Genomic DNA, 23,757 nt, shown 5'->3' on the forward strand with positions numbered 1-23,757 from the left:
CTGCCACCTAACTGCATGCCAAGGAATGCTCCTCCACCTCACCGTGCTCCCTTGAGCTGGCAGGGGGGAACTGGCTGCGCCTCTGCAGCCCCCCACCGCAGAGACAGTCACAGTAAAGATGATGCCTCTCCCTCCAAACAGAGACTTGTGCCATCTTGTCTAAATCCCTTTGAATCGCACTCATATCTTTCTGATCCAGGTACAAAACGGCACATTTCCCCACCGGCTTCGTTTATTGCATCTTTCCAAGCTCCTGTTTTCATGTCCCACCTGCAATCCCTCCAGCTCCTTCTTCCAAACCTGCCTTCACAGTCAGAGCTGCTGAATCCTCTTTCATCCTCTACCATCTCTTCTGACTAATCCACATACCTCAGCCCTCCTTCTGGGCTTTCCCTGAGATCACAGCTCAGTGTTGCCTTCACACTCCCAGCTACTGCTTCACCAGTTTAAGGAGAAAGGAGTTTGCTACACTCCCCATGCTCTCATCCTGAAATCCTTCTGCTCCATCCCTCCCAGCTCCTCCACTCTTGCCTCTGGAGAAGCCTCCAGGCTAGAAGTACACATGGTGGCCTCTCAGCGACTGTCATGCTGGGGGACTGGCTGGGGTAAATACCTCCTCTCAGGCTGCCACCACACTCTGTGGTGCCAAACGCATACCCACAGATGGGATCCTGGTGCAGCAGCACCAAGAGGCTGACACCGCAGCAACGCCTCTTTGCGTGGTACTTCCTGCTGCCAGCATAGAAAGAATACCAAGCCTGGGGGTTACACTCAGGAGCCAGAAATCCACGACCCTGCTGCCCTCTGCACCCAAGGATCACATCATCCCAGCACTCGGACACAGCAGAAACACACCTCCCTTCTCCCCAGAGGGGCCACATTAATACCTGGAACAGCACCGCTCTGCTCCCTATGGCTGCGCAGGACAGACCCAAGCCAGGCATCGGACCAAAGCCCCCAGCTCCGGCACCGAGGCTGCAGCTCACCGCTGACCTCGCCACATCCGCTCCGCTCAGACAGCTCCCAGCTTTTTACCCCAGGCTCCGCGCCTGCCTCAGGCCCCAGGCGCTGGCTGGAGCCCTGCCAAGGCGAAGGCTGCCTGTTTGAATCACGAGCCAGGGCCGGGTAAGCATCACCTTTAACGAGCCTTTCCCCCATCAGGCACCCTGACTTCTCTCAGCTGCAGCCCTGTGAGACGGAAGGCCGCCTGGAGCACAGCCAGCCCCGGGGAACCACCATTTCGAGGTCCTGCGAAGGAGCCCGCGGCAGCAGAAGGGAGCGCTGGCCGGGAGCGCGGGGGTGATGCGCGGAGCAGGCTGCTCGCTGGGAAGCTGCTGCCGCTTGCCGGGAGGCGGTGGGGGAGGAGGCAGCAGATGTCCGCAGACAGCGTTTGCGAGAGCCTGCAGCGCTCCAGCCCAGCGACGGGAGGAAGGCGGCGGCTGGTGCCGCTGCTGCTGCAGTGCAACCCAACCGGACACACGCCGCAGGGGCTGCCCGCAAAGCTTAACCTGCCCTTCCCTCCCATAACTGCTGCTGCAGCCACGGGAAGCGGGAGTCCCCGCACCCCAGCTGGGGGTCAGAGAAAGACCTCGGGAGACCGGGACTGCAGGAGAGGAAAGCCCTGCCGTGAAACTGCAAGGCACTCCTCCCCGGGGTGGCTGCAAACCCCGGCACTGCCGTCATGCCGGGGCGCAGTCCGCCTGTGGGGTCACCCTTTTGGCACTGGCGCGCCGGAAATGCCCCCCACCGCAGGTGGTCCGCACCTTCCCCCATGCTTTGCCAACGGGGAACACGGAACAGGGCCACTGACACCGTGGCAGGCAGCCAGCGAGCCCAAGCCCAGGCATGCTACTTCTGGTGCACAAGGTGCCAAGGCAGCCCACGTGGTTCGGGTTTCCTGCCTCTGGGCTGGGGAGGTTGGCTTCCTCCCCACCTCACAGCAGCGAGGCCAACCAGGGGAGCTCTGCATCCAGCAGCCACCTCACAACCATCCTTGTCCCATAGGTTTTGTCCCGCACTGGGATGTGCTGAGCCAGGTACCATTGGTCTTACGGTCCCGTGGCACTGGGACACCTGAGGGCAGCAGCAGGTCCTAGGCGAGCCATTCGCTCATGCGACAGCATCCTGACCATTGCCAGGGTCTACGCAACCATCTCTCACTCAGTCACTGCCCAGACTGCTCAAAAGGACCTTAAACCCTTCCCCAAAATCAGCACTTGCCCATTTTGGATGGAGAAGAACTGACTTCAGCCAGAGGAGTCTTTGGCTCATCAAGCAATACCACCCTCAAACTCATTGTTTGGATCAAATCAAGCAGTTCCTGGGCTCCTCCTGCAGCACACTGAGATGCAGTCTGCCACTTGGGTCCACTTGAGTCCTCTTAAAATAAAAAATAATTGATATGCAAATCAGATGGGGCATTAGACTGGTCTACTGGCCAAAAGCGATGCACAGATTCCCTGCTGTTCCATGCTGCAATCCCAGCCCCCCAGCACCTCTCCTCCTTCCCAAGCCAGGGGTCAGCCATCAGCCATGGCTCTCCAGAGCACTGCTGAGTCTCATCTCAAGCTGAGCCACCACCCAGGACCTGAGTTTGAGTCTGTTGAGTAGCACAACCGAGCTGCTCCAGGCATGTCGACCTCCCTGCCCAGTAGAGAGGCAAGGAGGTAGCAAGAGAAGCCAGAGCCTGGCCTCCTGTCATGTTTCCTATTGGTATTCTTCTATCAATATCCAAAGAGACCAATTCTTTGTGTACCCCCAATAGCTCTTCCAAAAATACTGCAAACAGCAACCGCAGCCACTGCACCACCCACAGCCAGGAGCAGGCACGGATCAAACACCAACACAGCAGCCATCCAACATGCTCCACATCAGGTCTTGGAGGAAGAGCAATACCAAAACACGGCATTAATGTGGGACATGCTCACCTCTTCCCTCTCCCCTCCCAACTTGCCGACCATCCACTACAGCTACCTCCCTCCTGCAATCCTGTTTCGACCTGAGACTGGGCAAAGCAATTAACCTCTCCATCTGGCTGCAGCAAGACAAACACAAAGCTCAGCATCGCCCAGCCAGGGATGAGTAGTCCTGAGGGATGCTGACATTGTCCCTTACCACTGAAAGGGCTCAGATCAAGGCATTGCCAGCATCAGTCTGAGAACAAGGATTGCCTAGGGCAGCTGGTTAGCTTCACTGGTGTCCAACCTACCCATTGAGGACATCTGAGGGCCTCTAGGCTACTGTTGGGGAAAGTCCTTGTGAAAGGCAGCCTGTAATTGCAACAGCCTTAGATTTGCTGCACCGGGGTCCATTCCAGCATCAGAAAAACACCCACAGCCATTAAACTAAGGGAGGAAATAAAATAAAAAGACTAAATCCCACTAATGAATGTTAAGTAATAGGCTAGGACTTTGTGAAATTACTTCTGATTAAAAAGTGTAATGAAACTATAAACATTTGCCACCAGTAGCAGAGAGACTTGGTGTTCTGAAACCACGACACGGGGCAGACAACAGTTGCTTCCAGTTCAGGTCCTGACCGCACAAATGCTCAGGTGGGTAAATCACTCTTCTCACTGATACAACACACACCCCTGCAGTATGAAGGCTAAAATCACATTCATAGCAAAACATCTGTAAGTCGCAGGTTCTGTTTAAGGCAAAGTAACGTTTTTTCCTCTTCTCAGCAGCTCCCCACACAGTTCAACCTCCGAGAATGAGCTGGGATGGAGACGCTCATCCCTGCAAGAAGCTGACAGGAGAGCTGCTCTCATACTTCCCAGCAGTGCAGCAAAGGCGCTTGGCCTCTGCTGTCACACGCAATCTCTGCTTCTGCCCGTGAGCCCCGAGAAAAGGAAGGGGACAGATCCCTCATTTCCCAGGTGGAGGAGGGGACACGGCCCTGGGGAGGTGCTGGAGATGGGTGGAGTGATGGAAAAAAGGGAGAGGAGGGCACAGTTCTGGTGCCCGCATCCCACTCTGAGGCTGCCAGGCCTGCACAGGCTGCCAGATCAAATAGCTTTCCAGAGCCACGCTCCTGACAGGCGTAACGGGCAAAGCCCTCACGGCAGGACCGGCGCGAGGCTCTTCCACCCACAGCCATCGCCGCCCATGTCTGATGCTCATCTGCCCCGACTGGCAGCAGCTGATGCCTTCGGATCACACAGAAACCTCGATCCCTCCCCCCAGAGAAGTCCTCCAGCTTCCCAGGACACCGGGGAGGTTTTACAGCCTCCAACCCAGTCCCTGCACCTTGGAAAGAGATCTAGGACACTGTGCGGACACGCGAGGAGGATGGCAAGGCCCAGCCTGCACCCCCAGTACCTCTCTGGGCACTTGCTGGGAGATCAGTGCCACGGTCTGCAGGCTACGCTGAAGGACACCAGACAAATGCAAGGGCAGACCTTTGGCACCTCACTAAGGAGGAGTCTATCCAAAACCAAGGGCTCCTAGCTCCCTTCTCAGCACCATCCTACCAAGCAAAGGCAGGAAAGTCACAGCTTATTTTGTGTCCCAGTTTCTCCTAGCGCAACATGGCTGCTCAGCCAAAAGGACAAATTGCACAAGACTGACCCTTTTCGCGTCAGATGCGCTGGTGGCACTTGTGCTCCTACACCTCTGTGCCCAGTGGCATCCTACTCGGGCACTCTGCTGTCTCCTGTGATGGGGAGACCTTCACAGCATCCAGTGCTGGTCCCCACCACGAGCAGCGCATCCACATGCGGGAGCCTCCGCCTGCAACCGCACTAGAAACAAACCCACCGCCATTCAGAAAGAGCACAATTAGCACAGAGTCAAAAGCCAGGACCTGTGCTGCCATTTGGGAGGGAAAACTCTTCCCTGTAGAAGAGGAGTCGCTGCTTCCCTGCACCCACTGTGCACCCTCCGCTGTGCCCAGCTCCCCAGGAGGCACTGAGCCCGCACGCTCCCATCACTAGAAAGCATCCATACAGCAGCATACAAGATCCTTCCTGTCTTCCAACCCCATCTCGCCCCCTCTCAACTGGGACCCCCTCATAAAAGTAAGAAGAGACAGGCCTTTCCAGGCATTTCCTTTTTCTGAAAAGGCTGTAAAATTTTCCAAGCGTAGCCAGAGCCAGAGCAAAGTTTGTCAGGAGCTCAGCTCGTTAGGCGGCTGCTCAAGGAGCCCCGCGGGAGGCGCAGGCTGCATAATTCAAAACAGCTTGGACCCTGGAAAAGAAAATAGAAACCAGGCTGCAAAAGCAAGGGGGGCAGCTCCAGCTCCTGCGTAACCCCCGCTCTGGGATCACCTCGTCCCCATCCGGGGGCTCGAGAGGAGCCCCGGTCCCAGCAGAGGTGCTGTGGCCAGCCCAAGAGGAGCTGGCACCAGGCGGAGGAAATTCCAAGCCTGTTGCTTCTGGCAGTAGCACCGGGCCCTGGCTAGGACCTCGGCAACCTGGAAACCGGCTACTCAGCAGTTTTCCTGCCATCCAGAGGGTTTGTTCTGAACCACAGTTTCACTTCCCCCTCCCTGCATCGCAGCCCAAGAGGCAGGGAAAACCAGAGGCAAAAAAAGCGTTCACCCAAAAGCTGTCATGACCAAGCCCCCCCCAGACTGCTCCGCATTGGGACAGCAGTTCTGGAGCCGCTGCCATTCCCCCCGCTGCATCTGGGGGCGGGGAGAGCAGAGGAAACTTGCTTGGACCAGCCCTATGTCTCCCCGGTTCCTTTTGCTCCTTGCCAGAGAAAAGTTCAAACAAGGCTGCACGGAGGCAGGACACAGGCAGCTTTCAGCCCAGCCTAACTGCCGCACTTGAGGCTTGCCTGTGGCTGGACCCACTCTGTTCGGGCCCTATCTGGCCCAATCCCCCGCTGCAGACCAGTGCTGGGATGTATCCTGCCGAGGAAGTGGTGAAAGCTCCAGTGCTGCAGGGGTTTCCACAGCCTTGGCCAGCTCGCCATCACAAAGAGTCGCCCTCACTCTCAGTCACTGCCCTTTGGAGCTCCCTGTCCAGCTCCTCACTGCCCTGAGCGTGGAGACCTACAGCGTGGCTACTTCAGATCCTTGCAACCACTTTTTCTAAGCCAGCATCCTCCACTTTCCTAGGAAGCTAGGAGCCCAGCACCACACAACAACAACGAAGCAGCAGTCACTGCACCCGCTGCTGAAATCCCTTCCCATGTTTGTTGTGAAGTGGAGCACAACTACTTTGGGAGGGAACACACTGCATGCACAGAGAAACAACTTCCCTTAACTTAAACCCTGAAGAGAAACCTGGGCATGGCCCTCCAAACAAGGATACAACATTCTGGGAGAGAGGCATTTGCCTGCCAAGCGCACATCAGACGAGGACCGTGGATGCTCAACTCACTGGCCAAGAATACTGCGACTTCTGCAGTCACAGCTTGCTAACTTCAGTTTTCTCAGCTGGTAAACCCTGGTGATGAGACACTTGGGGATGGGAAAGCTTTGAGGATACTTCACAAGAGAAGTCTCTGACCTCCAGCTTCTCAGAGGGCTGGAATAGCCCCCTTCCACCTGGACTCGACTAGGAGGCTGAGACCCAAAGAAGCAGCTGAGTAGAAGTGGAGTGATGAGCAGGAATTGGGAATCCTGGCTTCTGTCCCTAGCTCTGCCCCATATTCCCTTCCTGTCTTCAGTTAAGTCATTTCCTCCCACTTTTCCTCCCAGTCCCTATTGCGGAGAAGAAACCCAAGCCCTTGCTTCTGCAGAGTGCTCAAAACCTCCTCTGGGCCGTGGGCATGCAGAATGCCGCTACGGCCAGAGGCTGCAAGACGGCCGGCGCGCAGGAGCCAGGGCGCTCGCGCAGACCCCGGCGAAGCCTGGCATTTCCTGTGCTTACATTCTGAGAAGCACAGAGTCTGTAAACAGTCGGTGCCGCAGAGCATCTCCTGCACAAGCCATATTCTGGCCCGTTCCTCTCCTCGGCCACTGCGGTGAGCAGCCAGGCAAGGAAAAGGAAGGCTGCTCTGCCGAGCTGCGGCAGAGGGAGCAGCGCAGCCACACACAGCATCGCTCTGGGCAGTTCGCCTGCAAGGAGGTGGCCCTCAAATGGGCAGCAGCAAGGATGGGGATGGGGAAGATACAGCAATGGGAGAGGCACGGTTAACAGGGGAGAAACAGCAAAACACAACTGCAAAAAACAACCCAAGCAGCAGCCCGGAGAGGCAGGACGGAACAGAGGCGCCTGAGGAGCGCAGCCCTCCTGCTTGCTAGCAGAACTGTCCTGTGGCCTCCCACATACCTCAGGGAGAGGGAAGACCAGTAGGCACAGGCAGGAACAAGGAGCACTCTGTGGTTTTGCTTGGTATTTCAGGCCATCTCTCACACAGGAGGAGCTCTGCTTCGCTTTCCAAGTCTCGCCCTCTCTGGCACAGATCACAAACCTGGCTCCTGGCCCAGACCTTGGCTCCAGCAGAGCTCCTCACCAAACAGGGTGACGCCCCACCTCTGGGCACAGCACACAGCCCAGTCTTAAAGCCATCTTGAGGCTATTACCCCAGCATCAGAAGAGGCTCCCCATCATCCCTAGCTGGGATTCAAGGCACCTCCAAGTCACAGCTGAAAGAAACAAAACCCCAAACCTAGCTCCTACTCTTGTGCCATACTCTCTAGCAGCTCCGGCCGCAGCTGGCAGATGATCTGCCCACACCAGGGAAGCACAGCCTCCCTAAGATGCCCAGGCATAGCCAGCATGTTCTGCTGCCTGCAGCTGCCCAGAGAGATGCAGCAGGACAAGACGTGAGGTGAAGGCCCTGTCCTCTCACCACTGGCAGAGCGAGGGGCTGGAAATCCCTGCCTGAAGCACACACCTGACAACCCAGCGAGGACACTGGTGTGCCAGGGAGAAGCTTGTGCCCAGACACCAGCAGTGCCCAAGAGCCAGCCCATCTCCCCAGAAAGAGCTGAGCAAGGGGAAGCAGACCTCATCCCACCGGCTGCACCCTGCCTGGACACGCACCCAGAGAGCACGGAACAGGTTCCCACTCATCTCTTCAGGGTGCTGCAGCCCATCATCCTCACGATGCTTTCTCCAGTGGAGGGTCACAGTCAGCATCAAGACAACCCTGCCTCTTTGGGAGCTGTGTGCTTCTGATGGCCTGCCCCACACCCCAGAAGAGGCACCAGGAGAGTGAGGTGCGACTGTCCACATCCAAGCAAGTGGCCAGTCAGGAGGCCAAGAGCAGTGCACCCATTTCCAAGGCTCAGCACAGCCATGCTGAGGTGTCCCATGCTCCCTCTCTTGCTGCACCAGGTTCCAGGCTGCCCCTGGCACCAACCAGCCCAGCTCTGCTGGCCAAGGACGCAGGGAGCGTGCTGGACTCCTGGCAAGCTGCCCCTCCGTAGCGTGGCTCTCCCTTAAATCAAAAGCAGGTGCCGGTGACACTAACTGCTTCCTCTACGCTGGCTCCTGCCGAGTACAGCCCTGTGGCAATGGCAAACGCCACCGTGAACTGGTCCCAATTAGAAGAAAATCCATCACTCTCCACCTTTGAGTTTCAAAGAAAATCAGGTAGGAGGAAAATAAAACCAGCTCCCCATTCCCAGGAAGGGCCCGCTGCCAAGCAGATGACCTGGAACAGGCACCACAGTAGGAGGAAGGGTGCATCTCATCCATGCCACGTGGTTTGGCTGGTGTTGCCTCCCGGGAAGAGGCCGAGGAAGGGCACAATACAGGAACAGAAACCATCCCCACGAGCCTCGGGATCAGTTCCTGGGTACCTTCCACACCAGGCTGCCAGGGGCAGCGCTTGCAGAGGGGAAGACAAACCAGAGGAGCAAAGCCAGACCTGCTGGTGAGTAGCATGCAACTTCCAAACAGAACTCGAGCAGAACTAAGGAACGTCAGCTCAGCCATCCTCACCCCCTGCGCCGCGCAGAGCTGCTGGAAACACATGACTGAGAAGCAAAGCAGCTGCGATGCTTCCTAGCCCCTGTGCTTCAAGAGAGCGTGTGTGTTTTTCCACAGCTTCAGCGCTACAAGAAACCTCGTAGGGTAGTTTTATTCTCATGGAGATCAAGTAAATTCAGAATCCAAAGCTCCCATGCCCCTGGAAACACGGAACCGCACAAGGTCACCAGAAAATACATTTGCAGTTGACATCTTCCTGAGAGGAAAGGGGAGCTGAGCGACACTGAGTCCTAACCTACATTAGTCTTGGATCTGCCAGAAGAGTCACTGTCGTGGTTTAAACCCAGCCAGACAGCTTGTTCACTCACTCCCCCCGCTTCTTGCCCTCCCCCTAGTCCCAGAGGGACGGAGAGAATCGAAAAGAATGCAACTCCCACGGGTTGAGATAAGAACAGTCCAGTAACTAAGGTATAACACAAATCACTACTGCTACCACCAATAATAATAATAATAATAATGATAAAGGAAATAACAAGAGAAGAGAATACAACACCTCACCACCAGGCAACCGATAACTCCCCCCCCCAGCCCGACCAAGCACCGACCGATACCTCCTCCAACCCTGCAGTCCCAGCCCTTCTGGGTAACTCTCAGTTACCTCCTGGGCATGACGTGCTGTGGTATGGAATACCTCTTTGGTCAGTTTGGGTCAGGTGTCCTGTCTCTGCTTCCTCCCGGCTTCCCCTCCTCCCTGGCAGAGCATGAGGCTCACAAAGTCCTTGGCCAAACCAAAACATCGTTGTTATCAGCTCTGTTCCCAGGCCGAAAGTCAAAACACAGCACTGCACCAGCTACCAAGAAGGAGAAAAATGACTGCTGCTGCTGAACCCAGGACAGTCACGATGGCAATCCCCCTAGTACTTCACCGATGCAGCTTAAATAACACTGACAAAATATTGCTGCACCTGTACATCTATCACTATGGTATCTCTATTTCATTATATCACACATCCATACATCTATGTGCCACGTTTCCTCTTAAAAATGCCACAACCATGGCACAATGCTCCTGTGCTCCCCCTCGTCCTGGGCAGGAACAGCAAACTTGCGCTTTTCTAAGGAGGACTGACATAATCTCCAAGAAGAGGCTTGACTGGAGTCCCATCACTCAGGGTTTTTAAAACTGGATGGAGCCCCATGGAGTTGAGAGCTGGAAGCCAGCCCATGCCATACCCAGGCAACAGCTAAACTCATTGTAGCCGCTGGAATACACAACACAAGATGTGCCAGCAAAAGCACATGTGGACCTCAGGGGGACACAAACACATCCTCAAGTGCTCCAGCAGCTAAAAACTTTCACTTTTGGCAGCAGTCAAGCCCAACACAATCACCTGAGACAGTCCAGAGGCAAAGGCTGTCCTGATGTCAACCCTGAACTGTACCAACAAGAGATGGGGCACAGGAAGTGATCCCAGGACCCAGCTTGTACTTGAGACTGCAACCTGTTGAAGATGAACCGGGTAAGCCACAGACAGTAACACCTCTACAGCAGTAAGAAAGAGGCACCGGCTGGGACACAGCTGATGCTCCCGCAGTGGGAACCAAGAGCCTCCTCTCTAGCTACTGCTCCCTTCCGCACCCCTCCACAGCCAGTGCTGCTGGGAGGAAAGCACAGTGCTCCAGCGGGAAACAACAGCAGTGGTGAGAGGGAAAAGCAAAGATTTCCCCCCCCAGAACAACTCAATGGAAAAGTCAAAGAGCTTGGACCTAATGGACTCTAAGCCATCACAAGCAAGGTCCAGCACACCCTTGGCAGCTGCTCTGGAGCAGTGTAGCCCAGACACCTCAGTACTTGCAGGTCTGTGATGGCACAGTTGATTCACGCACCAGACTGTCCCCTCCATCACACAGTGGCCAGAGAACCACCTTCCAACAGCAGCACAGTGAGATGCAAAAGGTCGCGGGCTTTAAAGTACAAAATGTAACTGGTTTTCTCTCAAGTGAAAGACAACTGTGGTTTTAAGTTTCTGAGTAAGTTCTCCTTTAGCTGCTGACTTCTATTTTCCCAGTGGAGGGGTCTGGAAAAAGGAAAGGGACTTTCAGGGGCAGGGAGACATAGTAACACCTATGACACTGCACCGCAGAAAACACCCAATGCCACAAGATGGATTTTCTTGCTAAGGAAGATGCAGGCCAGGGTGGTAGGGAGGCACCAATCCTACCAACTGCCCAGCTAAAATAGCAAAACACATGTTAAAAAAAAACAGACAAAGAGGCTCTAGAGCATTTAGGGTGTGAACGCTCTGGAAAAAGTCCCCAGTGGAGTAGACAACTGCTATAGGGACAGGACACCAAAACACTCATCTTTCTGCGAAGGAGAAAGAGAATCAGGCAGCAACATCGACAGGTGATTTCTGCACTAGCCCCAGCCTTGGGCGTGTATTCCATACCCACGTGGGGCGGCAGCCGGCATTATCGTGGGCACCAGAGCCAAAGGAGCTCCTGCTTCAGTACCGACACAGACTTGCCACGCAACCCTGGGCAAATCACTTCCTCCGTGACTCACTTTTCTTATCCCTCCTGCCACCAAAGCAGCAGAACAAGACGCACACACATCCCTTCGCAGGGGCCTGGCGACTGACGGGGGGAAGGAGCAGCGTGTTGCTCCTGCGTGCCTGGCATGAAGCAGCACTTGGGCAGGGTAGCGAGCAGTAGCCACGTCTGCAGCACAGAGCCCGCAGGTCAGGACGTGCAGTAAGGCCCTTGCAGTCTGCGCTGCGGGGAGGTGCGTGGCCATCCTCCATGCCCCGCTCCCAGCGACCCTTCGCCTCGCACGACCAGGACAGAACTGTGCGACACCGCAGCCCGACACCCTGTCAAACAGCCCTGAGGCGCGCAGACGCCACACACAACACAACAGCCTGCCCTGTCATGTAGCATTACTTATGTGTTCAGATATGCATCCTTCTCACATTTCTACTCCAGCAAGTGGTTGCTAGCAGAGCGGGGCGAGGACAAGTTCACCACCTGCCGAAGACACGTCCCTAGCACAACGCAGGGAAGGTTTTGTTACAATGGTTCCTTTCCGTGCGCAAAGAAAGCACGTATGTTTGGTGTTTCCCCCCTTTTTCCTCCGCGCCGACCACACGCCTGGTTCACCTCAAGGGGGGAAGGAAGCTGCCGAGAAGGACACCCAAAGAGAGAGATCTCCCCTAACACTTAAAATAGTCTCCAACAGGAGCACTAATTGAAACCCCACGCGAAACGCATCGAGTCCGGACACAGGAATCCCAGCGGCAATCCGCCCTGGGGCTTTCACAGCACCAGTAACAAACCGCAGCGCAGCCCCGGTAAAGCCCAGCGCAATGCAACCAAGTTCTGCGCCTCTAGAGCCGAGCCCCACTCGAGCCTCTCCGGTCCTCCAGGAATTACCAGAGGCCACGTCGATGGGTTACGAGGACCCGCAAAGCACGAGCCCAGCGGGAAGGGCCACGCGGAGGAGAGATGTCCGAGGCAAGCGGGAGCGCTGACAGCACAGCCCCGGCCGGCGGGGCAGAGGTGGGGGGGGAAGCGCCGGGCAGGTCGAGCCGGGGCCGCCCCCCGGGAGCTGCAGCGCAGCGGCTTCCCGCTGCCCGGGACGGGCTCGGACGGCGGCTCCCGGCGGCGCCCCGTGCGCCGGTGACAGCCCAGAGGCGGGGCGGGGGGACACGGGGGAGCGGAACAATGGGGCGGCGGCCGCCCGGGCCCGGCGGGGCACTCACCTCGGCGGCGGCGCGGCTCAGGGCAGGCCGGGCGAGCCCGCCGGGGCGGCGCGGCGCGGCTCCGCGGGCTGCTGAGGGCCGGCCGGCGGCGCGGGGCCGGCGGCGCGGGCCGCGCTCATGGCTCGGCCCCCCGCCGCGGGGCGCGGGGCCGGGGCCGGCGGCGGCGCGGCCGGCGGAGCCCCCCGCCCCGCCGCGCCGCTCCTTCCGCCGGCGCCGCCGGCGGCTCCAGCCCGCGCCCGCCGGCGGGGGTGGGCGTCCGGCCGCGGCGGGCCCCGGCTGCCCGCCCGGCCCCGGGCCGCGGGCGGCTTCCCCGCGCTGCGGCGGGCGGCCGGGCGCGGGCGGCGGGCTGCGGAGCCGGCGGGCGCAGCGGCCCGGGCGCGGGCGGGGACGCCGTGGCGAGGGGCGAGGCGCTGCGGGTGCCGAGTGCTCCTTTCTCCGCCGGAGCCGGAATAATCATTTGGAGAAACAGGATCATTCACTTTCCTCCGAGCGCGGAGCCAGGCGCTGCCCTGTCAAAATAAAAGCCCCGCGCGCTGATTAACCGCTTCCTGGTCGCGGGCGCTGCGCCGGCCGCCCAGCGGCCTGCCGCGGACCAGCACCGGCACCCGCGGCTCCCCACGGCGCCACCGGGGCTTCTCCCACTGAGCATCCCCTTGCCCGGCTTCACCGGCCCGCGGGCTCCCAGTTCCAGCCACGATGACGCCCTGCCCATCACGCTCTGGAGTCTCGCTCAGCCGGGGACATCCCGCACCCGAGCCGCTCTCTGCCGTGCCTCCCGGTAGCATATGTATAAGGGCTGGCCCCAGCCCCGGGAAGGGCAGCACGCTACTGTCTTCACCGACAGCCACCCTCTTCCCTGAGCAACGGCCTCCAGCGACAGCGGCACTCGGGTGGGGGTGCTGAGAGAGGCAGATGGGAGCCAGGGAACAGGAGGATACAGGAGCTGAGGTGGCTAAGGATGGCTGAGCGCAGGCTCGGGGGAAGCAGCATGTATCTCACACATACTGTTTGCTGCATCCCGGAGCACAAGCAGCCCTCGGCCGAGCTCGGGCCCAGCTGGCTGCCCGTGCTTCCCTGCCTGCTCCCTGCCCCGGCAGGCAGACAGGAACCGCACAAGTGCGCACATCAGGCTGCCAAGACAGTCCTGATCCCGGCAGCATCTCAACCAGGACGTGTCACCTTCCTGCCCGACCTCGGGGCGGGCTGGGGAGGGAAGACTGGAAGCAGGGACCGCCTGCCAGCGTCCCCAGCATTGCAGAGCTAAAGGAAACGCAGGCACAAGCCATCATCCCTCCGGTGGGAACGCGCGGCCCTGACCCACGATGGAAACGAACCAGCCCCCCCGCACCGCTGCAGCCACCAGTCGCTCGCCCTTCAGCGGCTCGGCCCCCCCGGGAAGCAGCAGCGGGAACGGGGCGGGGGGGCACAGGGACGCGCACACACAACCGTTCCCGTTCCTATCCCCATCCCATCGCCATTCCCGGGGCGCCGCGGCGGGAGCGCGCAGGCCGTGCGGCAGCGCCCCCTGTCGAAGCATGAGGCGGGCTCCCGACGGGCCGGGGCAGCACGCGCCTCGCCTCGCCCCGCCCCGGCAGCAGAGCGGCGACGTGCTCACACGCACTGCCACCGGCCCCGGTACCCGCACCCCGCCACCCGCACCCCGCCGGGGTCCCGCAGGCAGCGCCCAAGCCCCGCTGAGGCATCGCAGCTCGGTGCCCGCAGCAGACGGGCAGCGCATCCTTCCAGCCACGTCCGGTGCAGAGGGGACCGGGACATGGGGAGCCACCTGCCCCCCGGCCGCCTCTCCCTGCGGCCTCTGGGCTCTCTACATCACGGCCCCCGGCCTCCCTCAGTGCTTGAGTACATGAAAACGGCAAAGCGAGAGCAGCGAAGGTTCAGCGGTTGGAGCAGCCGCTGCCGGGTCAGCGCTGAACCTCTGCCTCTAAATATCTGCCAGGCGAGCTGCCCTCCCAGCGCTTGACTCCGGCTCCCAGCTTCCCGTTCCCGCCTCCATCATTACGCCCACACTAGGAAAGACAGCAGGGGAGGGGATGGGGAAGCAGAGTGCTCGCATTCTCCAAAGCCTCCCTCTGCCAACACCACCACCGTGACTGCAGCTCATCCTGGAGCTGCCTGGTACATCGACATGTAAGCGAGCCACTGGCCGAGGTGCCCAGACTGGCTTTTACCTGGTATGATGAACTGGACTGAAGGAAACAAGCCCGGGGCTGCAAAATGTCTCTTTTGGGAGCAGCCGTCTGCTCTGCAGATCCACACAGGTACAGAGCAGGATCTGGTGGCAGCTCCGGCGTTAAATCCACAGACCTAGCGCGCAAATTCATCCCATGTTTCCCCAGAAAGGCAAAGGTCCAACCAGGACATTGAAGAGGCTACATTACTGCTACAGATAGACTCTGGCCTAAAAACGGCTTTTCAGTTCTCCCCATGCTACCCTGGTCCTGCCCATCCCACCGTGGTCCTTCCCCACAGGCTCTGGCCAGTGCCCTCCTCTCCCCTCAGACACTGGCACAAATCCTGTCCCGCAGCCTCACAAGTCCCTCTGCTTGTGCCTCCATCTCCCTTGGGCTACATCGGAAGGTCTCAATCCCACTTCTGTTTTGATGGCACCACAAAGCCATCGTTCAGGGAATGAGCCAGCCCAGGAGAGGCCCCAGGCCAGTGCCCAGTCCTGCAGCCAGCGGGGGAAGAATGGATTCCCTCATTTCGTGCTCGCTGGAGTTTGCGCAGGGCGGACGCCAGCAGCGGTGAGGAGCCTGTGCCACCACAGCTGAGGCAGCCTGTGCTGCGCCAGACAGACCTGGATGGAATCAGGAGGGCCCAGCCTGGCTGCTCTGCTCCTTTCAAATGGGATTCCAGCCTGCTTCCTCCATGCTAACTTATTAACTGTCACACCTCTAGCAGGCCAAGACCATTCACCCAAAAGAACCCAGGAAGCACAAAGACAACGCAACAACCTGTGTAGCCAGACAGTCTTCTGCTCAGCATCCTCTCAGCAGAGCTGGGCCCTGGCCCCCGCCATACACTGGGATTTTCCTGTGCTGCAATCCTAAAGGCAAAACGCAGCCTGCACTGGAGCACCGGAGCAGAATTTAATCAAGCTAAGCCACCCTCTTCCCAAACGGAAATATGCTGCTGCAGCCCCAGCACGGCTGACACACCATCGTCTAGCAAAGACAACTTCTGACACGGTTCCAGGATCACAAAGACATGGAGGCTTGGGATTCTGGATGCCTTGCTGATTTTGACACATCACATGCACTCGTAATACCCATAGGGGCACAGGCACAACACTTAAATCCTTCTCTTCCTGTAACTCCTGCTCACTCTGAACACAAACCTCATCCTCCCACCACCTCAAATGCTTGCTGAAACCCAGGGAAGTCATCCCAGATCTGCTGCACAAAGTCACAGTGGTGCTGTGATGCTGGTATGGGAGAAGAGCCTAACTCCTACCACAGCCTGGCCGGGGGTGGCCTCCGCTACCTGCTCTAGCTGTGTTTGCACCGGTCTTTGCACAGGGCCCTGCAGAGGTGTTTGCTTTGCTGCCCCGGTCTCAGCCCAGTGCTGCTGTCCAGAGCCGCCCCAGTGAGCAGCAAACCCAGAAAAGGCTGGGGTCTACCGGCGCTGGAGCTGGGAGAGAGCCTCTGCCCCGCCACCTGCTAAGCCAGGAGAGGGCCGGGACAGACCGGCGAGCCAGCTGCTACCAGCACCTGCGGGGCGCGAAGGGTTAAACCCTCGTTTAGCGGGGCCACCGGCGTGATAAACGCGGCCACGGCCGGGGCCGCCGCCTCCCGCTGCCGCCCCGGGCCCGGCGGGCGAGGACTCTTATCCTGATACGGCTCCTTCCTCCGAGAGCGGTTCGGGAGAGCTGCGCGGGCAGGGCCGGCTCGGGCGGGCAGCGCGCGGCGCACAAAGCCCGCAGAGCCCGGCGGGAGGGACCGGGGGCAGCGCTCCCCCCGCAGCGCCGAGGTTCCCGTTCCCCGGGGCAGTCCCGGCCGGCCGCGCAGGCCCCACGCGGGCGGGCGGCGGGGGACGTCGGGGCTGCGCAAGCAGGGGGGAGGAGGCAGCGCAGCGCAGCGCAGCCTGGCTGCTGCGGTCGCATTCCTCAGCTCCCGCTCCGCGCCGAGGCCGCGCTGCGCTCCACCAGCCTGCCCGCAGCCCGCGGCCCGCGGGTGGCCTGTGCCGCTCCGGTCCCTGCCTGCCAAAGCACGTACAGCCCCGGCCATGCACACCTCCTGCGCACATGCCAGTGACGGGTGTGGGAGACAGTGTCGGCGCAGACATGCTTTCTGCAGGCATGCACAAGCACAAGCACGGCCGAACATAGCAGGGCACAGGGGTGCCAGCCCCGAGCCACGCTGCAGCCAGCACCAGCATCATACCAGGAGATAGCCAAGGAAGGTGCAAGAACAGCTTTTGCTGTCCATACTCTTACTGTCCTAAGGCAGGACTAGGAATGGAGTAATCCCTAGCTTTGATTTATTTACTCAGTGCTTTCCTCTCCAGACGGCTTCTGGAGGCTTGGTGACTGCAGACACTTGTGCCCTGTGTCAGAAAGTCACAGAGCAGAGATCAGGAGAGTTTTCAGGGAGGCCGCAAGCCTACCACTGATTCAGTTTTATTCAATGCTTCTATTAGTGTTTGGGGTCACTTGAAATCACCGCTTTGTAAATGGGGTCATGATAGGAAACACTAGCGAGCCGCTGTCAGCTGCACCAACACTCGGGCAGCTGCTGGGCTGGATGCATTCATCCCGTGTGCCACACACCATGAGGAGTCTGGGAAAAGGAAAAGGTCCTTCCCGCCAGGACCACCCAACCCCTGCCCCACTACTTGTTGCTTGCATTTCTGTTCAGTTTCTCCCTCCCTCAAATGTCATTGTCACTGGACATCCATGCTATTGCCTACAGAGGGACAAAGAGCGCATGGGGTTAGGGTCAGGTTTGCTTCTCCAGCCTTGCGCATACTCATGCTCCATGGGCCGAGGGGGACACGGGATGGGGAAGGGTCCCGGCGCGGGGCTGCCCGGGGGCTCCGGCAGAGAGAACCGGGCAGCGCGGGGCGGGACTCGGCGGCGCCACCTGGCGGCGCAGCGGCCGTGGCACCGCTGCCGGGGCTCCCCGGCCCTCCCCGCCCGGCGCAGGGGTCCCGCTCGCCGCCGCTGCCCCCGGGAAGAGCGGGGTTGTCCCGGCCGCAGGCAGACTTTCCCCTGGAGCAGCCGAGCCGGCAGAAGCGCTTCCTAGCGCACCACCTGGTTGGTTTTATCCCTGTTTGCCCTCTCAGAGGATGCAAAGGAGAAGCAGTGATCTCCGGGGCTCTGCACGACAGAACAGCGGCACGTGCACAGCAGAAGGGGATGTTTTAATTAAGAGGAAAAGGAGAGACTGTGGCTCCAGTGAAAAATGCCAAACAGAGCTTTAGCATGCAGGCACCGGAGTGCGGAAATGGATTTCCACAGCATGCAATACATCTTCATCCCTCCTATAACACGAGGAGCTCAACAAACCCTCCATCCCTGCTGCAGCAGTGCCTTATGCTAGCTCCTGAACCACTAAATCACACCTTCCATCACAGACAGCCCTTCTTAAATACCTGTGTACAGGTGCCTTCACACACTTCACATCTGCCCTTTATGCGATATCAACACCAAGAACCAAGCATCAAAACCTCTTGACTCTCCAAGGCAGAAGGCGACATAAGGGGTTACACGAGAGTTATGTGTCTGCAGGAAGGGTCCAGAACACCAAACACAGGGGCTCACATGGGGTCATTCAGATGCCAAGGTGCTTGGCCGAGACAAAATCAGAGGCAGGAACTTGGTTTGGACAGGTACAGCTTGAGGGAGGCTGCCAGAGCCCCACCAGCTCTCTAGCAGGGCAGCTATGAAGGGTGAAGAAGAGTGCTGCCCAGAGCGGCGAGGCTGAAGCAGCCTGGCTGCTATCCCCACTACACGTGGGACCGATAATAGGAGAACTTCCTAAGAAGGGGCTTGGGGAATGTCTCCCCTCTGCCACTGCTCCTTTCTCTTCCAAATCCAGCCTCTCTCCCAGTTTTAGCACATATGCTGTATTGAAAAACACCAAAGTGCAGCTACGTCAAGAACAAAGCCAACAGAAGACAATTTGTTAAGGTGTAGGATCGCAATTGTTTGAAACTTTCTGTGCATGCTCTTAACCTACCAGGCCAAGGCACGATCTTCCTGGACATAACAAAAGGCTACAAGAAGGTGACAGTGCAAGAGCTGGAGCAGCACTTCCTCCCTTACTGCCTCTCATCCGTACAGCACTCACGACACCAGCCTGGTCTCTGCAGAAACAAGCAGGAAAATCCCCCAGCTACAGTGAAGAGCTGAGCATGTACCACCCTGGTGCTCAGAGAACTCAGAACAGGAGAGACCCTTGGGGTGAGTGGGTGGGCTCATGGACAGTGGGGGTCCAAGACTCCCTTTCATAGCTGTGGGATGCAGAAAAGACCAAGCTAAAGGCCACATAAGCAGAATTACTTCATCCAGTCCTTAATAGTCTTGCTGTATTTCCCCAGTTCCTCTCTCTAACTGCTGCCTTCATCCTGGTTATCAGAAGCCTCACAAGCTTCCCCATCCTCTGACAGGCACAGCTCTGTGTCCAGGCTAGAAAAGGGGAGAGAGACGGGGGGAAAGGGAGAAAGGAGTTTTTCCAGAAGCCAATGAAATGCAACTGTGAACATAGTTCCCATGGTAACAGCAGGATCCAGGGGAAGAAAAGGGAATGTAAATCGGATTATCAAGGGGATGAAGAGGGAGGGACAAGTGAACCAGTTGCATCCTCCAGCCCAGCCAGGCCGCTGGCACATCACCCATAGTGTGTGCCTGAGCACCGCGTCCCCTCCACACCTCAGCTCCTGCCCAGAGAGCCCCCTTCGCTCTGCACCACCGTCACCCCATGGGGCGAGAGCCCCACAGCACCAGGGCTCAAGGAGGGAGTCCTACCACCACCCCCCAGCCCAGAAACTTTCCCCTCAGAGGAGCAGTCCCCCTGTAATCGATGCAATATATTACTTTCACTGCCTGACATCATAACAGTAAACGAGGAGGAGGCTCAAAAATGCCCTGAACAGCAAAAAAAAAAAAAATAAAAAAAAATTAAAAAATCAAAGAGAAGTAACTCATGAGACCCAAGATTTATGCTCCTCCACCCACAGGGGAAACTGAGCACTCCTCCGTGACATTCTAGCAAGGACTCGCGCATACAATGAAATCAAGGCGGCTTTCAATAAAGCCAGGAGAAGCACAGCAACTCGCATCCGATGGATTTAAAGCAGCACATCCAACAGCAGCAGAGCCTGTTCCAGCAGGGTTCCCAGGCTTAGGAACAACCTCCCCAGCCTGAGAAAGGACTGCAGCACCTTGGCTGCTCTCCAGATCTGGCCCTCCCTGCACCGCTCAGGCTGCTCGCTGCACACTCTCCCTGCTGGTGCTTCCCAGCCTGGAAAGGGTTAAGTCTCAAAAGCACCTCCTGGGGTTTTGCTGCTTCTTTTCTGCTCTGTTTTATTTCCTCAAAGACAGAGATCAGCTGCCTGGATCTGGCTTGACCTCCCAGTAGAGCCCACAGCCGCCCTCTCTGCAGCACAGATTGCCTACTTGCGGAGGGGGGGTGGCACAGGAGGGACACACGGATTTGCTGCTGGAGCCCTTTTGGAGAAGAGCATGAATATTTCATGACAGGGAGAAGATGCTTCAGCAGCATCATGCAGATGTGGATTAGTGCTGTGCTGTCAGGGACACAAAAGGCCGGACTCCAGATCAGCACTCTGCAGTGCCCAGGAGCCCACCGAGAAGCCCCCCAAGGGTAGAGGGACAGCCCTGTCAGTCCCCAGTAATCCTCTGTCAGAACGCTGCTCTGTCCCCAAAATACAAGATGTTACTAGACAGTCACTCACAACTGGAGGCCAGGTTTCAAGGAAGGCACAACATCCAAGTGGAACCAGCAAAGGCATCTCGGGGGGGGGGGCTGGACTGCATTTGTCCAACGCCTATAGACGCCCTTTGATTCAGGCACTCCATAGAGCTTCCTCTGCGCAAAAGGAGAGCAAGGTTGGAGATCCCTGTTGTGACTCTTGGCAATATGTAGAGCGTGTCCTCTCCAGGGGTCTCTGAGTCTGGCATAAAAGGAGCACTTGTGTCTCCAGAGCACGCGTAGAGGGCAGAAAGGAAATGGACTGAACAGCAGGAGGCAGGACTGCCCAGAGCAGGGCTAAGCTGACCCCGAGCTCTGAGGGGTACAGTACCTGAGCGTGCTTCTACCAGCAATCCTATGGGGAAGGACGGACTGGACATCCTGGTTCAAGTCCCCCAAAATCCAGCCACGCAGCACTGATGCCAGTAGGAGGAAGGAGCAAGATTTCAGGAATGGGAGCCTGTGCAGGACCAAAGCTCTGGAATTTAATTGAGACAAAGCTGCTACACTTTTCTTGGACATGAATTTGAGGGGGAGGTGTTTGATACTGCCAATCCATTCTCCCTCAGACACAGTTCTTCCACATGAGGTTGAACCGCTAAGCACTGACAGGGCATCTGTTAAGATTGGCTCTAGAAACCAAATGTTCTTGAAAACAGAGAAACAAGCTGTGCTTGCCCTTCGTTCCCAGCCATCCAGCTCCCAGTACCACAGGGAAAAGCCACATGGAGCAGCCCACATGCACACGGATGACCCAAGAGAGGCCATGTTCAAAGTACCCCTCTGCGTGAAAGGTGCAGCAGGCTGAGGAACACGGAGAAGAGCCCCAAGGCAGGCAAGACTCGGTGAAAGGGTGGCACGACAATGTCAGGATCATCTCTACTGACAACATAAGGCTTCAAGGAAAGGTCCCGCAGAAGATCTGCAAGAAGGGCTCCAAACTCCTCTCCCCCTTTGTGTTTTCTTTTTACAACCACATTTCTGTCCTGCCTCCCATGGCAGCTACCTTGGGCCAGAGCAAACAGCCTGCTGCTTCAGAAGGAACCTGCGCCCAGGATCACCACAAACTGCGAGCACTGGAAGAGGCCATCCCTGCAAACAGAGGAAGATGATCTTCCTCCAAGGTCATGAAATCTTTTCCTCAGAGGAAGTGAAAAAAAAGCCAACAAAAAAAGAAAACAGAAAGGCCAATGCAGCCTCCTCACTTGACTCCCTTTAATTAGTAACCATCTGGTTTTGAGAGGAGCTGTCAACCAACGTACAGCATTTGGCAAGCTTCCTCAGCTGCTGCTCTCCTAACGTCAGTTCTTCTTGGAAACGCTTTAGGCCTCGAGATGCCAGAAGGAAATGAAAAGAAAGGCAAAAGAGTGCACGAGTGAAGCAGAAGAGCAGGGATGCGCTATAACCCAGGGGACCGAGAGAGGCATTCCCTAGTTCCACTTCCAGGTCAGGGAGCAAATGCTCCGGCCGGCCATGCAGGAGGAGCCTCACGCACTGTGTTCCAAACGAGCTGCTACAAACCCCTCACATTTTCTGGAACACGGCCTGCTCCGTGGCCAAATTCCCACTTAGGCAGCGACTTTCTATCCTCTTCCCTAATTCTCTCCCTCACTTCGATGTCTTCTTTGTCCCAACTGCACTGTGCCTGCCGTTAACATGTGCCGCTCCAGGACAGGGTTCATCACAGGCACTGAACACCTTACAAACCCCATTCACTGTGCTCTGGGGATGAGCGCAGCGGCGGTCTTCCTCAAGTCCTGCCCTGGCTCTGCCCCGGCAGAGGGCTGCTCTGCTCCTCGGAGAAGCCACACGTGCAAAGGGAGAAGGCGCACGGGCAGCGGAGCCGAGCCACAGCACTTTTGTGTGCACTGCCTGCCTCATTAACATGCAGCACATGGCTCCTGCAGCTTCTGCATTACTCCTGCCCGACTCTGGGACCTTGCGTGACTCAGAGGCTTTGCACATTTGCTTTCCCTGATCCCCGTGAGCCCCAACACACGGCAAACTACATTTTGAACAGCCCCCTTAATAGCTGCCTCAGACAGACTTCCTACTTTTGCAAAGAAGCAGTCATCCCTTGCTCCCCCAGACAGCATCACGCTCACACAGACCACAGCCACCACCCTCTGCAGTACCCTCATGTGAGCACGTACATCTGACTGCCCTACACTCACCCCCCTCTATTCCTTCCCAGCCTGGCTCCCATACAGTGCTTCAGCTCCTTTTCTCTTCTCCAGAGCCATGGTAATGGGGTACAGGCACAGCTGAAGAGCAGGATTCCCATGTTAAACACATTAATACCCCACTACAATCAGGGCAGATATTTCCCAATGCTCTTCTGCACATCTGTCTTATATGGCAAAAGAGCCCAAGAGCCAAAGCTAGGAGATCCTCCCATTACAACTGCCCCAGCATCCACCAGCCTGTCAGAGCAGCAGAGCTGTCATCTCCATGACTCCTGCTCCTGTCACACCTGCTTCTTTTAAGACGATGGAGTGCACTGGTCTGACACTCTAGGGACTGAAAATCCCCATGCAGGGAACAGGGAGGCTCCCAGACAGGCCACGGAATAGCGCACATGGGTCATCAGGCCTGGACCATCTCTCTGTGTCTCAACACAGCCAATTTACCCCAAAGAACCGAACACAACAGGTTGTGGATACTGTTCCTCTTTCCGGTTTCCCAACCTTGGCTGGGGAGAACAAAACTTCTCCTTTACAGTAACAGGTAACAGTACAGTACAGTAACTTTCCGCTCCACGCCGCAGAAGCTGCCACACAATACTTGCATCTTCCCTGCTTTTCCTCCTTGCCTATTAGCATTATGCAAAGTGCCCAACTGCCAATGCCAATGAGACTTCAGGCAGAAATCCATCTATTTCTCCCCTCCAGCTCTTAATTAACATGTGGCCTTTAATTACATTTCCCATTTTCATGACAAAATATGTCTCTCTCCTCCACATGCCCCTCCCCAAGATCATTACAAGAGCTCTAATAATCATCATCATCATCATTCATCTACCTGGAGAGCAAGGTGGAGGCACCTGCTCCATCTTCCCAAGCTACTCCACCCCACACCTAGCCCCGATCACTCATTCCTTGGAGAGCCACAAGCCTCGGTCCTGTGCCAACGGAGAGGGGTAGAAGCACTGCTAACAGGTTGGCACAACATATTGCCAGGGCTGCAGAGTGCCTGCAGGCTTTGGCTG

The 23,757-nt window shown here is 57.5% G+C and overlaps 1 protein-coding gene across 2 annotated transcripts in view; it reads right to left on the bottom strand.

Annotated features, from left to right (window-relative positions):
* The window catches only part of BCL9L (BCL9 like), a 58,132-nt gene that overhangs the window by 27,966 nt on the left and 6,409 nt on the right, over positions 1-23,757 (bottom strand). Inside the window, exon 1 of one of the 2 annotated variants that reach the window (XM_062608510.1) lies at positions 12,595-12,615. The exons of the other annotated variant lie outside the window; for it this stretch is intronic. The gene's annotated coding sequence lies outside the window, so the exon portion shown is untranslated. Of the gene's footprint in view, positions 1-12,594; positions 12,616-23,757 lie in introns of those variants that run through there. 2 annotated transcript variants of the gene reach the window in all.

The sequence above is a fragment of the Pezoporus occidentalis genome, unplaced genomic scaffold, assembly GCF_034315485.1.
Source record: "Pezoporus occidentalis ecotype Australia unplaced genomic scaffold, CSIRO_AGI_Poc_V1 ctg130, whole genome shotgun sequence".
Classification (NCBI taxonomy): Eukaryota; Metazoa; Chordata; class Aves; order Psittaciformes; family Psittacidae; genus Pezoporus; species Pezoporus occidentalis.